A 16,711-nucleotide genomic window follows, 5' to 3' on the forward strand; every position below is an offset into this window, starting at 1 on the left:
TGAAGATCAGCCAAGAATGGGTTGTGCTAGGCACTGTACAGATACAGAATAGTAGACAGTCCCTGCCCAAAAGAGCTTACAATCTACATCTAAATAGAAAACAAGGATAGCCATTCCTACTACACTGGAAAAATTGAACTCCTCATTCATCCCAGCCTAATAACACTGGAAAAATGCACTTCTGATACCTGGGCCTTGCCAATTTTTAATGACAATGCTCCCAAATTCTACTAAATAGACAAAACAGAGCAGCTATTAGCTACCCACCACAAAAACATGTATCTGGCACCTCGACACTACTGAATCAAGCTAGTTTTTTGTTCCCAAAATTCTACCAGCTAAGTAGAGGAGTGCAACTGTTTCAGTTCCACTAAAAACTACAGATCCCAAATGCATCCCTACTCAAAAGCACCCCAAAGATATATGCAAGTTCTGGAGTGGCTGGATCATACCACCTTTTTGGCCCCATGCTATCAAAACAGACAACACATGGTGTCACTCCTACTTGACCGGAAAAATCCATGCTCCAGCAAATCTCAAGATGCACCAGGGTCGGAGTGTTTGGGTGCAGTAGAAGCAGCTACGCTTGTTTTCTATTAATGCCATGGAATTTAAAGTTGAGGATCAAAAATTGAATGAATATAGCAAGATCCCTGTGCTGGTTCTGGGTTTTTGCACCAGGATACCTCAGGGTTCTGAAGTGTTCTGGTGCAGTTGGAGCAACTGGTCTTGTTCTCTCTTTAGGCATTAGAATTTGCTGCAAAGCTAATCCATGAAGCTAGCTGGAAAATTTTGAAATTCCAAATTATTCATTGAAAAAAGGGACATATTTTTCACCAAAAAATCATCCCATTTTTTTGACCAGTTCTTGTAATCAACCAGGTTTTTTTGTTTGTTTGTTTTTTTTAAAAAGAACCTGTACAAATCCAGTTGTTCAATCCCATTCGGGGGGAGGGATAGCTCGGTGGTTTGAGCATTGGCCTGCTAAACCCAGGGTTGTGAGTTCAATCCTTGAGGGGGCCATTTAGGGATTTGGGGCAAAAATTGGGGATTGGTCCTGCTTTGAGCAGGGGGTTGGACTAGATGACCTCCTGAAGTCCCTTGCAGTCCTGATATTCTATGATAAACCAAACAAGCAGTACAATATTCCCTTCCTGGGGGCACTGGGTTGTCAGTTACTGCTCTATATGTCCTTAATCTTCAGTAACTCTATTTTTAAGAATATGTGAATAATGTCTACTCATAAGAAAGCAAGTCACATTATTTTTTGTCATTAAATAGCTAACTTTAAACATAAACACTTCAGTTTCCTTCCTCTTTGATTTTTCTTGCTTGCGCAAGTGGATCTGAGTGGGTTTTAAATTAGCCTGATGTTTGCTATCTATTTCATGTCACAGCAGCTACTGTGCTGTCAGTTTGGTAGTCTTGATTTCAAAAAGGATAAATTAAAAACCATCTGATTACAGATCAAACAGACCATCTGTTAGTCACAATCTTTAATGTATTGGGAAGCACTGAGTCTTCTTTCTTGTGACTGAGCACAAGACGGCAGGATACGCCTCCCTAGAAGCAGAAATCCTGCCTTTACTATACCATTGCAAAATATTAATTCCTGATCCAGGACTTCTGAAGTCCTGTCTGCAAAGGGTTTACGTGCTCATAGACTTCTGCTTCACCCCCTTGGCAATACAACAGGGGAATGGAAAACACTCTATTTCCATCTAGTGGTGAGACAATACTCCTTTACCTGAAATGTAGGTATACAGCTAGAGATCTAGTTACCCGTGTATCTATAGTGATGACAATTCTTGTAATTTTAGCATAAGTCTTATGATATTTGGTGTTTTTCTTAAAGTCCCAGCTCCAGCAGTCATGGGAATATGGGAGAATCTTAGCTTTCATTTTTAAAAAGTGTCTAGCCCCACTAGTTTGCAAAGAAAGCTTGAAAATCTAACCCAACTGTACCCTAAGGCACTAAGGACAAATACAAATTATCCCAATTTTTAAAGTAAATCAAATGCATTTTAAGATAGTCCTGTGATTTTTCAGGGGAAATGCTGTCTAATGATTTTTAAATATTTGGGATAGGCATTGTTAAATTGTATCTATATCTCCAATAGTCAAACTTAAAAAAAATTTCCTTGACCTGGGAAATACTGCTGGAACTGGTGATAGCTCAGACAAGAGAAGATACTTTGTAATGTGACCAATGTAGATGTATCTTTCTGCACACACGTGCATTGCGCTGCAACATATTATTTATGTTTGATTACTTTACATAATGTTGATATTGGCCAAACATATCAAATATGGGTGAATGACTTTAGGCACCTAAATAAAAGTGGCTGCATTTTCAGAAATGCAGAGCTCTCATTGGCTCCCACTCAAATTTCTCTTCAGATTTCTCTCTATAAATCCTTATTCAAGTCCGAGTTCGGGTTGGCATCAAGTTCGGACTACCTTAGAAAGAACCCCTCTCTACTGGCCAGCTTCCTCTCCACTTCAGCCACAACCAAGGGGAAGGAAAATCTCTACGTTTACAGTGGAGCACAATGAGGCCAATCCATGTGCCAAGTGTTACAGTTCTAGTCTGGGTAGGATGAGCACTTTGAGAGTGTAACGGACCTGAAATTCTGGATGTGTCTCTTGTCGATCAATATTGTCCAAGAGGAATAGAATAGAATCAAATTCAGTGCAAAGAAACTACATAGCCAAAATTAGAGACAACATTTTGACAGCTTGGGCACAGCCACAGAGGGATAGTACAGAAGCATGTTGACCCCAAATAGGCAGGTTCTGCTTGACTTGCGTACGGGTGGGGAGTAATTTTGTTGTTTATCACAGCAAGGGCAGAAGGTGGGGAAAGGATGCAAAGAGCTCTTCCCTCTACACAAGACACCTGTGTATGATTCAGAGAGATCATGGACTTTGACTGCAATAAGAGCTGGGAATTGGGGCCAGCTAGCATTACTGGCAGATGAGGTTTCTTCTAATGTGACCATAGTCTCACTTCCTGCATGCCAGCCAAGGGAGGAATTAACATCTTTCAAAATTACAATAGATGCTGCTTGGGCAGGGCACCTCCTCTCCATCTGCAACATATTGCTGGCTTGTTATGTGAGGCATAATTCTGTCCCAGATGTTGCCTCATTAAAATGCCCATCTACTTAATGTGGGAGGAACCTGTATAAAGTGGCAATCTGATAGTGTTATGCGTGGGCTTTATTGGGCAAGAGAGAAGGACTTTCTTTTCCCTGATGTCTAAAGAAATGGCCAAACTCTTTCTATACCAGACTCCTTATAGATGTGCGGTGGGTCAGCACCTATTGAAGCCTTGAAAAATTGTCCAAAAATATTAACAGCACAAACAAAATCTACTCACCTGCCCTTTAGCAGTAAAAAAGCTAATAGCATTCTACTAGGCCATCGAAAAAAGTTACTCACTTCTCCTGCTCCGTGAGTAAGAAGAATTTTGCAAGGCTGACTGTTTCTATTTCATATTGTGTCTGGGTGGTACTCTCTTGCCAGCTATGTAGTCACTGAGCTAACAAGATGAAACATGCTGATGTTACACAGCTGATGTGGGGTAAGCCTTACTCAGTTCAAAAGTTATTGCGATACTACATTGGGAACTGTGAAGCTATGTGTGACCCTTGACATTTGCATGTCAATACTCTCACTATCCTTTAGTTTACAGATATTTCAGTAGTGTCTGAGCTCTGGGAAGAAGCTGAAAGATTTGGGTGTGATTCTGACTGCAGTGGGTTTTATGTGTAAGTAGGGCCCTACCAAATTCATGGCTATGAAAAATGCATCACGGACCATGAAATCTGGTCTCCACTGTGAAATCTCCTTGTGTACTTTTACCCTATACTCTACAGATTTCACGGGGGAGACCAGCATTTTTCTCACATTAGGGGTCCCAACACAAAAAGGGGTCACAGGGTTACTGAAGGGGGGTCACGGTATTGCCACCCTTACTTCTGCACTGCCTTCAGAGCAGGCGCCCAGCTCTGAAGGCAGCTCCCCACCAGCAGCAGCACAGAAGTAAGCAATGCTGCAACCTCTCCCACAACCGTCTTTTGGGTCAGGACCCCTACAGTTAAAACGCCCTTAAATTTCAGATTTAAATGTCTGAAATCATGAAATGTATTAGATTTAAAATCCTATGACCGTGAAATTGACCAAAATGGAACGTGAATTGATAGGGTCCTATCTATAGGCAATCTGCTAATATTTAAGTCAAAACAAAGTTGCTCTAACCCCATGCCCAGCAAAGTCTCCCTGGTATCTGCAAACCACACTACATGCTTTCTATCTCATCAACAATATCTGGGAATCAAAGCTTGGTGTCCCATTCTGCCCTTGGATGTGTGCACTATATCTAGGCAGAGTTTTGCCCTTTGGTGGCAGGTTTCCCAAAGATTCATGTGGCAGAAGAATATACAAAATGATCCCCGGGACCTATATTTGCTGTATATACAGTTATAACATATATTTGTATGCAACCTAAACAAATGACTTCTTAAGTGTTAACTTGGGGCTCATTTGAGTGATCAAAAATCACACCTCAAGGTTTGCATCTTTGGTCCACTGCTAGAGAAAATTTGGCTTTTTTTGTCCTGTTTTGGCTTTTTTGTCCTGTCAAGAATCTAGTCAGAAATTTCAAACTTTAAATTGTAAGGTATAGAGTTAGGGATTGTAATCAATGCAATTTAAATTCCACCTTAGCACTAGTCATCAAAAGGTATGCATTCTCCTCCCCCAGCTGCCTCTCTCTTATGATGGGGCCAGATTCTGCCCGCATACAATGGCTCTGAATGCAATATGGCTGCACAAATGTAGGTGGGAGTATCGCTTGGCAAAACTGCCCAAATCAATGGTTGAGATTTTCAAAGCCAAATAGGGGATTTAACCTTGCAACATCCATTGAAACTAATGAAAGTTGTGTGAATAAATCCCCTAAGCAGTCAGTTTGGCAATCTCAACAGACACCTTTTCAAAAAAATTTAATGCATTTTAATATGATCATTTGATTAAACTTTTTTTTCAGTAAGAAAGGCCTCTCTCCTGCAGTAGCTACACTCAGGCAAATTCCTGTACCCATGCAGAGTCCCTGTGATGTCTCTGAGACTCTGCATGGCCACCAGTGCAGATCTGATTGACTGATAGCAGCCCTTAGCCCAGAGGTATAGTAGAGAACTGTAATTAGCCAACAGATTAATTTAAAAAGCACTCTATGTCACATTTTATGATATGGTCAAGGCTTGGTCAAAAGGCAGGTCCATTAATTATTCCAAGATCTTTCGTAAAAAATAAAAGTTATGTCTTCAAAATTATTCCCTATTTATTTGGGAGGGGGATGTTATACAGTACTGGTAAATGGTGAGACCTTGCTGAGATAATCTCTAGTCAGTTTCCTTGTTAGAAACAGAATCAGACTCTAAAGTATTCGAAAGATGAAAAACTCAGTGGGCCTGATGCTGGGTGACCTCACCCAATATTAATGTCAATGGGAATTCACAGTCCGCAGCATCTCAAAGGCAGAGCTCAGCATCTTGCAGGACCGAACCCTAAGTGTTAAGTATTATTATCCCCTATTAGAAGTGCCACATTTTTCATTTTTTACTGAGCCCACAATTGTCAGTTTTTTCAGCACTCTGAAAAAGTCAGACTGTCATTTCCCACAGACATTGATGTGCTCCTAATTTAATGCATACCCCATTGTTAAGATAACATGTCCTACTTCCTAGGTGACCATATACTTTAGCCCCATCTTATGGTCATCTTCATATTAACTCAACCTTGAAACAAATAATGGATTGATTTATTTGCGTGTAAAATAAGGGGTTTTAAATAAAGGATCAGTGCACAGGTTCATCAAACGTAGGGTGACCAGATGTCCTGTTTTTAAAGGGACAGTCCTGTATTTAAGCCCTCCTGCAAGTGTCCCAACTTTTTCTTAAAAATGGACAAATTGTCCCTTATTTTTTGCTTCCCCCCCCAATCAGTGCCAGTGGGTCCTGCTGCTGGCCGGATCCCTGCTCACCAGCTGCCAGCCTACCAGCACTGAGTGGGGAGGTCCAGTGGCTGATGATGGGGGTGGGTGTGCAAGGCTGGTGGCGTGGTGAAGCTGCAGCATGCGGGGCCGTCATTCCCCGTGCTGGTCCATCAGCACAGCCCCCGCTGCATGCCGGCTCTCGGGCACCAGGGCCTTGCCCCCGTCCTGTTTCCAGCGGGCGCTGGCTGCACACTGTGGCAGCTGACAGGTACAGGCAGGCACCAGGCGACGGCCGGTTGTGTGTTGCCTCTGCTGCCCACCCATCGGCCCTTTACATGCTCCCCCTGTTACTGTCCTCTCCCTGCTTTGCCCCACTGCTCCTCCATATCCCCTCCAGTGAGATACATCCCACTCCCAAAATTGTGCGGAGAACCAGCCCCTGGTGTGGGCACTCAGCTCACCAGCAGCCTGGCCGGCAGGCTCCTTCCTTCCCCCACTGCCTCTGGCTGGGCTGGCACCTCGGGAAAGCCCAAGACCCTCCAGTCCGGGGCACTTAGCAGGAGGAGCCACACAGCCGCACCGCGCTGGCACAGGGAAACCTCTCCACCCCTCAGCTAAGCTCTGGAGGTGGGGAGGGGTGGAGGGATTTCCAGACTCTTCCCGCCCCAAACCTGCTGGCTTCACAGCAGCCCCCCGGGCAGCTGCTTAGCACCAGGATGGATTTGACTTAAACCAGATTGATTTAAATCATGTTTGAAATCATTAGTCAGGAAGACTCGATTTAATCATGGATTTCTACATAAAAGTGCATTCTTGTTGGTTGTTATAACCTTAATACATATTCTTCACAGCTCAGAGATAGATGTAGGTTTCATTTTTAGAAGGTACACACTATACATTTTTAAGTGATATATTTTGAAAACTTTTCAGATTAGTATTACAGCTATATCAGAAAATGAATGATTGTTTGGTTATTTCATTTACCAAAGGTAATTGAAGCAGATATTTCTGAAGTCATTGGGAGGTGAACTATCTCCAATTCAACAGGTTAATCATTAATATTTGGAGGTTTTTCTTGACATGCTGTATTAGGAGGGAACATCACCATACAGACATTTAAATTGTTTTATTTAACTAAAACAACAACATAATGTATTCTGGATTTTTTTCTTCAACAGCAAACATATAATATTTTAACAAAACAAGCATATGAATTTTTGAATTTAGTTAAACATTGAACTTTTTTAAAATCAGGTTTGTTTTTGTTAAAATTGTTTTTAACTAAAATAGTTAAATGAAATATTTTTTTAGAAAAACAAAAGTTAAATCGACTGTGTCAGCCAGGTCAACATGAGAAACTTAAAATATTGGCTTCTGCAGCTAACTCAGTCATCTTCACCTTTATTTTCCTGTTTGTTCATAATCTGGAAAAGAAAAACAAGCTTTCCTGCTTTTTCAGGTCCCAAACGATTTCTCAGTTAGGAATGAATTAGTTCAAAGAAAGAAAATATTCTTTCTACACTGGCAGAAGAAGCTACTGCTGTTAAAAGTGAAATTATTATCTTTTAAACTGTCTCCTCTCCTCTCCTGCTAATGGGCCATTCATTTATACTAATCAAAAGGCCCTTTTAACTGTCAGATCAGATATGGAAAATGTGTAACCAGTCTAATTACTCCTTTTACATTTTTACACTTATAACAACCATCAAAAAGAAATGTTCATTATAAATATCAAAATCTTAGCATCTAGTACAGATACTTTTACTAAATGAAAAGGAGGTTTATAAGCATCCATAGTTTGTCACAAACTTGAATAACTTATTTTATATTCTAAGGGATTGTCTACATATGGATGTGAGCTGTTTTGCCTGGGGCAGCCCTCAATGACAATGCAAAGGTCAGGGCAGGCTGCAAAAAGGAGAACAGATACTCCCAAAACTGGTGGTTAACACTAAGCCCTGGTCTACACTACGGGGTTAGGTTGAATTTAACTGCGTTAGGTCGATTTAAAAATGACTGCGTCCACACAACCAACCCCGTTCTGTTGACCTAAAGGGCTCTTAAAATCGACTTCTGTACTCCTCCCCTATGAGGGGAGTAGCGCTAAAATCAACCTTGCTGGGTCGAATTTGGGGTAGTGCGGATGCAAATCGATGGTATTGGCCTCCGGGAGCTATCTCAGAGTGCTCCATTGTGACTGCTCTTGACAGCACTTTGAACTCTGATGCACTAGCCAGGTACACAGGAAAAGCCCCGGGAACTTTTGAATTTAATTTCCTGTTTGGTCAGTGTGGCGAACTCAGCAGCCTAGGTGACCAGGCATTCCCCCCAGAATCACAAACGAGCTCCAGCATGGACTGAAAGGGAGACACTGGATCTGATAGCTGTATGGGGAGAAGCATCTGTGCAGGCCAAACTCCAATCAAAAAGAAGAAATGGTAATATATATGCCAAAATCTCACAGAGCATGTTGGAGAGAGGCTACAAAAGGGACACACAGCAGTGCCACGTGAAAGTTAAGGAGATCAGGCAAGCCTACCAAAAGACAAAGGAGGCAAATGGTCACTCCAGGTCAGAGCTCCATACATGCCGCTTCTATGATCAGCTGCATGGCATTCTGGGGTGGGGACCCTACCACTATCCCACCACTGTCCATGGACACCTGCAAGGGGGGAGTCTCACGCAACAGGGAGGAGGATTTTGTGGATGAGGAAGAGGAGGAGGAGAATGCACAGCAGGCAAGCGTTGAATCTGTTCTCCCCGGCAGCCAGGACCTTTTCGTCACCTTGGAGCCAATACCCCCCCAAGGTGGGATCCCTGACCCTGAAGCCAGAGAAGGCACCTCTAGTGAGTGCACATTTGTAACTGTGGTACAGGGTTTAAAAGCAATAGTGTTTAATGTTTGATTTGCCCTGAAGAGTTGGAATGCATTCATGGCCAGTACAGCTACTGGAAAAGTCTGTTCACATGTCTGGGGATGGAGCGGGAATCCTCCAGGGACATCTTCATGAAGCTCTCCTGGAGGTACTCTGAAAGCCTTTGCAGAAGGCTTCTGGGGAGGGCTGCCTTATTTTGTCCTCCACAGTAGGACACTTTACCACGCCAAGCCAGTAGCAAGTATTCCTGGATCATTGCAGCACAAAGCATGGCAGTGAATGGTCCTGGGTTTTGGTCACATTCAAGCAACATTTGGTCTATATCTTTCTGTGTTTGCCTCAGTAAAGTGATATCATTCATCGTCACTTGGTTGAAATAGGGGAATTTTTGCAAGGGAACAGTAAGAACCCCATTCATGCTGGGCTGTTTGCACTTGGCTAAAAGGGATCATCCCAGAGAATAGCCACAGGGCATGGGGAGGGGAGAAGGGATCATCCCAGAGAATAGCCATGCGGATGGCTGGGGGGAGGTGTGTGCTGCACATCCACCCAAAAACCGCAGCCCCTTCTTTTAAATGTGAAACCCAACCCATTGCTTGCTCTGGGAAAGGAGGGCGTTGCAGTTTGAAAACATTCCCACATGTTATGAAGGCATAAGGAGCCAACCACGCATACCAAAAGGCTTACCATGGCTGCCTGGAAACTGAATTCTGTTGCCCAGCTGTGTGTGATGTGTCACCATACCGGCAGGCACTCAAGATAAAAGGCAAAATGCGACCTTGTACCTAAAGCACATGTGCTGTCTGCTGTGAATTGCTTGATTCACTGTGAAAGAGTCTCCCTTTTGTTCTCAGAAATGTATCATCTTAAATTTTACTCCCCCTTTTTATCTCCCCAGGTGCAAATGTTTCTATGCTCCCCCTATCCATCTCCGTCCCTGAGGTTATCACAGATTAGAAGGCGAAAAAAATGCACTCACGATGACATGTTTTCTGAGCTCATGCAGTCCTCCTGCACTGATAGGGCACAGTTTAATGCATGGAGGCATTCAGTGGCAGAGGCCAGGAAAAAATTAAGTGAGCGCGAAGAGCGGAGGCAGGACGTGATGCTGAGGCGAATGGGGGAGCAAACGGACATGAGGAAGCGTCTGTTGGGGGAGCAAATGGACATGATGAAGCATCTGGTGGAGCTGCAGGAAAGCCAACAAGAGCACAGACACCCGCTGCATCCACTGTATAACTGCATGCCCTTCTCCCCAAGTTCCATATCCTCACCCAGACGCCCAAGAACACGGGGAGGGTGGTGTGGAGGTTCTGGGCACCCAGCCACTCCACTCCAGAGGATGGCCCAAGCAACAGAAGGCTGTCATTCAAACAGTTTGATTGTTAGTGTGACTACAATAAACAATGTGGCCTTGTCCTTCCCTCCTCCCCCACCCCACCCGGGCTACCTTGTCCGTTATCTCATTTTTTTTTAATTAATAAAGAAACAATGCATGTTTTCAAAACAATAGTTACTTTATATCGAAGAGGGGAGCGTGGTTGGCATACAGGGAATTAAAATCAACAAAGGGGGTGGGTTTGCATCAAGGAAAAAAACACACAACTGTCACACTGTAGCCTGGCCAGTCATGAAACTGGTTTTCAAAGCCTCTCTGATGTGCAGCACACCTAGCTGTGGTCTTCTAATTGCCCTGGTGTCTGGCTGCTCAAAATCAGACGCCAGGCAATTCGCCTCAACTTCCCACCCTGCCATAAACGTCTCCCTCTTACTCTCACAGATATTATGGATCACACAGCAAGCAGCAATAACAATGAGAGTGTTGGTTGCGCTGAGGTCTGACCCAGTCAGCAAACAGTGCCAGCGAGCTTTTAAATGTCCAAAGGCACATTCTACCACCATTCTGTATTTGCTCAGCCTATAGTTGAACTGCTCCTTACTACTGCCCAAGGCTGCCTGTGTATGGCTTCATGAGCCATGGGAGCAAGGGGTAGGCTGGGTCCCCAAGGATAACTATTGGCATTTCAACATCCCCAACAGTAATTTTCTGGTCTGAGAAGTAAGTCCCTTCTTGCAGCTGCTTGAACAGCCCTGAGTTCCTAAATATGTGAGCGTCATGCACCTTTCCCAGCCATCCCACGTTGATGTCGGTGAAATGTCCCTTGTGATCCACCAGTGCTTGCAGCACCATTGAGAAGTACCCCTTGCGGTTTATGTACCGGTTGGCAAGGTGGTCCGGTGCCAGGATGGGGATATGCGTTCCATCTATTGCCCCACCAAAGTTAGGGAACCCTATTGCAGCAAAGTCATCCAGTCACTTTCCCAGAGTCACTACCCTTGATAACAGAATGTCAATGATTGCACTGGCTACTTGGATCACAGCAACCCCCACAGTTGGCTTGCCCACTCCAAATTGATTCCCGACTGACCGGTAGCAGTCAGGCGTTGCAAGCTTCCACAGGGCTATCACCACTCACTTATCAACTGTCAGGGCAGCTCTCATCTTGGTATTCCTGTGCTTCAAGGTGGGGGAAAGCAACTCACAGAGTTCCAGGAAAGCGGTCTTACGCATGCAAAAGTTTCGCAGCCACTGTGAATCATCCCATACCTGCAACCCTATGCGGTCCCACCAGTCTGTGCTTGTTTGCCTGGCCCAGAATCGGCATTCTACTGTATCAATCAGCCCCACTGCTGCCATGATGTCCCAATTGCCACAGCCCATGCTTTCAGGAACGTCTGTGTCCATGTCCTCATCAAAATCCTCCTTGATGCTAGCCACAGTAGTGAGGATGCACTCCACCGATTTAATGCGCTTAGTGGGACATACGCAATCGACTGTATAAAATTGATTTCTAAAAATCGACTTCTATAAAATCGACCTAATTTCTTAGTGTAGACATACCCTTTGTTAAACTCACCAACCCGTCACAAACTGTGCTTTGGATCCCTCACACTGGCTCTCAAGAAGCTGAAAAAAGAAATCACACAGCCTCCTTTATTGCATTCCAGTTCTCTGGCTCCCAATCAGCATAAAGTGAGAAGTTATTTAAAAACTCTGCTCACTATACAAAATGTTCTTCTGACCCCAAAGGGTCAGCCACATTACCTGGTCAATATTAATTTGGATCTTACCCAAAATACCACGCTGCCAGTCAATCCTTTAGTATCTAAAACTAAAGGTTTATTATAAAGAAAAAAGAAAGAAGAAGAGAGATGTTAAATGGTAAAGCACTCAGGTACACACAGAGACTTCAAAGTCCATATATCAGGTTCTTCGCAGTATTGATGAGTTTGCTGGCTTGAAAGTCCCTCTGGAACAAATTCAAAGTTTGGATGGGTGATTCAGTCATTTGTTCAGAGCTTCATTTGTAAAAAAGTTACTCCAGAGGTAAGAAGCAGGAATGATGACAAAATGGAGATGATGCAGCTGCCTTTTATATCCTTTGCTATGCATATTGTCCCAAACACAAGCTGCACAGCACATGGCATGGAAAAGCTTTACAGTTCTGTCCATAGGCATGGCCCTACATATCTTACTGACACATCAGGTGTATTCCCTGGTTCCTTTCAATGGGTTCATTGTACAGATGATGACCCTTGATGGGCCATCAAACAGGCTAGGCAGTGCTGATACCAATCTGTCTGGGGGTATCACCCAGAAATACAGCACAAGTTCGGAAATACAGATATACCATACATTTCTATAACTCACAATACAAAGGTGATACAAACATATAAACAAGATTATCATACTTGGCAGAGCATAACATTTTCACAGATACTTTACATGGCATATCTAGCATGATTCATTGCAAGTTTATAATACTGATATTAATAATGATAATAGAAAGTGTCTCACAATTCCATACAGAGTCATAATGGAGTTATTCAGGAATAACTATTCCAGAATAGCTATTCCTGAGTAACTCCATGTGTGGACACCCTTATTGTGGAATCTGCTTTGGAAGTGGAGGTAAACCAGAAAAAGTTACTCTTACTCTGGAATAAATGTCTTTCCTCTGAGGACATATCTACACTACAAAGTTAAGTTGACACAAGGTACTTACGTCTACCTAACTATGGAGGTGTATACACTGCTATGCCCCTCCTGCCGCTTTAACTCACCTGTTATGCTGACCGAATAAAACCACCTTGATGAGAGGCATAGAGCTTAGGGCAATGTAATTAGAGCAACACAGTGTCAGTGTAGACACTCCATTGCTTACATCGCTCCCTGGCCCTAAGTGGACTTCAGGAGGTATCCCACAATGCCCACTGTTACCACTCTGGTCACCGTTTTGAACTCTACTGCCTTGCAACCAGGTACCCAGGTGAACGCCCCTCCCTGTTAAAGCCCCAGGAAGTTTTGAACTTGCTCTTCCTGTTTGCTCACATAGCAACTGCCCAGCTGAGCATGCTGGCTCCCTGCAGCAAATGCGCTCCTGCCTGGAGTACATGGGAGGTGGTGGATCTCATGGGTCTGTGGGGAGAGGACACTGTACAGTCACAGCTCTGCTCTTGCTGCAGGAACTTGGTTGGGGAATGGAGGAGAAGGGCTATGATTGGGACATGCAGCAGTGCCATGTAAAAATCAAAGAGCTGCGGCAGGCATACCAGAAGGCAAGGGAGGCAAATAGTCACTCTGGTGCAGAGCCACAGACATGCCACTTCTACAAGGAAGGGGCTGAGGTCAGGGTAATGGTGAAGGGTGGGAGGCTGGTTGGGGGAGCACTCACGGTGGAGGTCAAGGTGCTTAGCCTTAGGCTGTAGGAAAAGAGGGCATGGTTTTAAGGAAGAATGAAAAGAAACAGAATTAACACTTTCCCTGTACAAGTAAAAGCAGATACCACTGGCATTCACTTTTTCATATAGAGGTAAACTGCACAGGGTTAAAATACTGATGGAGGGTGAGAAATCGATACAATTTTTGTGTGCCTACTGTAGATTATTCATTAAAGAAAAGAGATTTACTTCTCCTGAGGAAGGTTTTTGTGTTAAAACAATACCCAGCTTTCAAAACATCTTTACTTTAGTAATCATGTTACGTTAAAATAAATGGCAGTGTTACATGGCTTTGTACAGTGTTATTAAAAGTGAGTCAGTGTCACGTGGACAGGTAGTGTATTTCCATTACATTGCACATATTCAGTATTGGAATGAACTTTTGTTATCTGGACAATATGACTTGGGTTTGTACCTCCACAGTGATCACAGATGCACAGGGGTATCCTCTGGACTCTCCCCTCTGTCAAAGGAAGGAAGGAAGGAGGTTGTCTCAAAAGCAGTCAGGTTTCAGAAAAAAACTGGACCAGTGCCTCCAATTTCAAGAATCTCTGTCTTTCCACTGCACCTATAGTTACTTTTGCTCTGATGTGCAATTTTGAATCTATTCTCTCAATTTTGAATTGGAGTGGTAGTACTGAAATGTATTTACAACAGATTTCATGAGAGCTAGTAGCTTCAGAGAAATCGTAAACAAAGGGTATAAAATCCTTTCCTCTTTGCGTCAGTGCAGAAGTCCTGATATAAAGAGAAATCATTGTAGGGAAGCAGGGGGAGAAAATCACAAGGGAATCTCGTACACCTCATACTACAGCGAGCTGCATGGGAGTTACAGCGCTCTACAACAACTCATTAGATAGCAATGTAAATAATCTCTATCTGAAACAAACTCATATGTTTGAGATTTGTTTTAATTCTGGCTGAAACCTTCTCCAATCTTACAAAAGCTTAATTAGAAAAGAAAAAGCATTCCAGGACCCACCCACCCACTCTCTCTCTCTCTCTCTCTCCATGTATCTTCTGGGGCTGCAGCAGTACCCAAGACATTCTATTCCATGGGATATTAAACACGACAGCCACACATACACCCAGCTGTGAGAAACTCAGTGGTGTATGTGCTTGTGAATTCCCTGTTCCCTCCCCTTTAAACATACTTTCCCCTGCATGTATGAGGTTTACCTCAGCATTGTCTGTTGCGGTAATGCACACCGGCGATATCTGCTGGGAGAGCAATACAGCGGTGCACAGACAATCCAGGAAGTTTTTGGAAAGTGTTGGGGACAATTTCCTGGTGCAAGTGCTGGAGGAACCAACTAGGGGCAGAGCGCTTCTTGACCTGCTGCTATCAAACAGGAAAGAATTAGTAGGGGAAGCAAAAGTGGATGGGAACCTGGAAGGCAGTGACCATGAGATGGTCAAGTTCAGGATCCTGGTAAAAGGAAGAAAGGAGAGAAACAGAATATGGAGCCTGGAGTTCAGAAAAGTAGACTTTGACTCCCTCAGGGAACTGATGGGAGTAGAAAAATATTGCTCAGGCATACAGGAGTGAAATCAGGAAGGCCAAATCACAATTGGAGTTGCAGCTAGCTAGGGATGTTAAGAGTAACAAGAAGGGTTTCTACAGATATGTTAGCAACAAGAAGAAGGTCAGGGAAAGTGTGGGCCCCTTACTGAATGGGGGAGGCAACCTAGGGACAGAGGATGTGGAAAAAGCTAATGTACTCAATGCTTTTTTTGCCTCTGTCTTCACGAACAAGGTCAGCTCCCAGACTACTGCACTGGGCAGCACAGCATGGGGAGGAGGAGACCAGCTTCTGTGGAGAAAGAAGTGGTTGGGGACTATTTAGAAAAGCTGGATGAGCACAAGTCCATGGGGCCGGATGCACTGCATCCAAGGGTGCTAAAGGAGTTGGCTGATGTGATTGCAGAGCCTATTGGCCATTATCTTTTGAAAACTCATGGCAATCCCGGATGACTGGAAAAAGGCTAATGTAGTGCCCATCTTTAAAAAAAGGGAAAGAGGAGGATCTGGGGAACTACAGGCCAGTTAGCCTCACCTCAGTCCCTGGAAAAATCATGGAGCAGGTCCTCAAGGAATCAATTTTGAAGCATTTTGAGGAGAGGAAAGTGATCAGGAACAGTCAGCATGGATTCACCAAGGGCAAGTCATGCCTGAGTAACCTAACTGCCTTCTATGATGAGATAACTGGCTCTGTGGATGTGGGGAAAGCAGTGGACATGTTATTCCTTGACTTTAGCAAAGCTTTTGATATGGTCTCCCACAGTATTCTTGCCATCAAATTAAAGAAGTATGGGCTGGATGAATGGACTATAAGGTGGATAGAAAGCTGGCTAGATCATCAGGCTCAGCGGGTAGTGATCAATGGCTCCATGTCTAGTTGGCAGCCGGTATCAAGCGGAGTACCCCAAGGGTCAGTCCTGGGGCCGGTTCTGTTCAATATATTTATGATCTGGAGGATGGCATGGATTGCACCCTCAGCGAGTTTGCAGATGCAGGGGTGGCGAATTGTATGGGCCAGTGGTGCCTAGGCTTCAGCAATATTCAGGGCCCTGGGGCCTGGCTCCACCAATGTTTGGGGCTGGGTCTCTCCCCCCGGCCCCACCTGCCACCCCCATGCACCTACCCCACATGTCCCCCGGCTCCCACTTGCTGCCCCTGTGCACCTCCCCAGGGCTCTGGAGCGTCCCTCTTTCCTCTTTGCATCAGTGCAGAAGTCCTGATATAAAGAGAAATCATTGCAGGGAAGCAGGGGGAGAGAATGCTCCTTGAAGGCTTCCTTCAGCTGAATAACCCTCACCCCTGTTGAGCTCCTCTTATAGCCTTGTGTTCATAATGCACAGGTCAATACTGAAGAGCAGTGCAAGGTCCATGCTTTCTGACAGAGATGGCTGTCGCGCAGGTCAGTTGAAAAGAGACAGGAAACAGAGTAGGATGCCCATGGAATGATGGGATTGAGAAAACCACATCATGTGATGCTGAACCTGTCCCCATCAGGCATTGCAAACCCTTCCCAAAACACCCTGCCGCCAG

The sequence above is a fragment of the Lepidochelys kempii genome, chromosome 2 (assembly GCF_965140265.1).
Source record: "Lepidochelys kempii isolate rLepKem1 chromosome 2, rLepKem1.hap2, whole genome shotgun sequence".
Lineage (NCBI taxonomy): Eukaryota > Metazoa > Chordata > Testudines > Cheloniidae > Lepidochelys > Lepidochelys kempii.